This window comes from Penaeus chinensis, chromosome 15 (genome assembly GCF_019202785.1).
Source record: "Penaeus chinensis breed Huanghai No. 1 chromosome 15, ASM1920278v2, whole genome shotgun sequence".
In the NCBI taxonomy this organism is placed as follows: Eukaryota; Metazoa; Arthropoda; class Malacostraca; order Decapoda; family Penaeidae; genus Penaeus; species Penaeus chinensis.
This window is the reverse complement of record NC_061833.1, coordinates 23394462-23395609: the sequence shown is the minus strand read 5'-3', so window position 1 is coordinate 23395609 and position 1148 is coordinate 23394462. Positions and strand designations below refer to the sequence as shown.

The 1148-nt window shown below is 37.4% G+C and overlaps 1 protein-coding gene across 1 annotated transcript in view; it reads right to left on the bottom strand.

The window, feature by feature from the left end:
* The window catches only part of LOC125032896 (adenylate cyclase type 5-like), a 51724-nt gene that overhangs the window by 47088 nt on the left and 3488 nt on the right, over positions 1 to 1148 (bottom strand). The gene's annotated exons all lie outside the window — the stretch shown is intronic.

Genomic DNA, 1148 nt, shown 5'->3' with positions numbered 1-1148 from the left:
TCTCTCTCTCTCTCTCTCTCTCTTCTCTCTCTCTCTCTCTCTCTCTCTCTCTCTCTCTTTCACTCACTCACTCACTCACTCTCTTTCTCTCTCTCTTTCACTCACTTACCTTCTCTCTCTCTCTCTCTCTCTCTCTCTCTCTCTCTCTCTCTCTCTCTCTCTCTCTCTCTCTCTCTCTCTCTCTCTTTCTTTCTCTCTTTCTCTCTACCCACCTATTACCTCATTCCACTCCTCAAACAGTGCCATTCATCTCTTTCTCTCTCACATTTCCCCTTTAGGATTTCTCACATCAAAGGAATATTTTCGGTCTTCACGAGGCACAGTGACCTAGACTAGCAGGTGCGTTCCATCCTAATTGCTCGTCATGTTGCCTTCGGCCTGATTGGTTTATGGTGTCAGCTATCAGTGAGTCACGACATGCATAGTTTGTTGCTTCTATTGCATAGTTAACTGCTTAAACAATTTCCAGTGGTTGTGGTCAATGTTTAATGATGACGGTGATGGTAAAAAAAACCTTGGTTGAAAATGTGTTTGCATACGTTAAGGTAAGGAAAATGGGGGAAAAATATGACAATCCTAAGGGCAAAATATAGGTGGTTGTAAGTAGATGTGTGTATAAAGCATTCAAGGGTGATCACTCGTCTAGTTATTTGCTTTTCATGTAAGAAAAGAGTGAATGAATACTGTGACATTTTCAAACTCAATCGCCTTTTTAATTAAATCCAAACTTCAAATACATCCATTATTACATATTTTATATACTTTTTAAGCATTAGGAAATTATATACGTCATGTGTCTGCCTGGCCACCTCTCTAGCCTCGTTATTGTATCCCTTTCTGTTATTTCGTACAATGGAAATCGGTCCCCTGGTAGAAGTAACGTAAAAAAAAAAAAGGTGTTGTTCGCTGCAAGCTGTCCACCTCATGACGATGCTTCCATGTTTCGAAATATATATATATATATATATATATATATTTTTTTTTTTTTTTTTTTTTTTTTTTTTTTTTCTATTTATCATTTTTTGTTTTGTTCACAGTTCGTGAAACATTTCAAATATCGGCCACCAGTTTATTATTCAACGCTCGCTAAGCATGGAGTTTGCGTGTGTCTTAATTTTCTCAGTTCGTTCTAATTCAACTTTTCATAT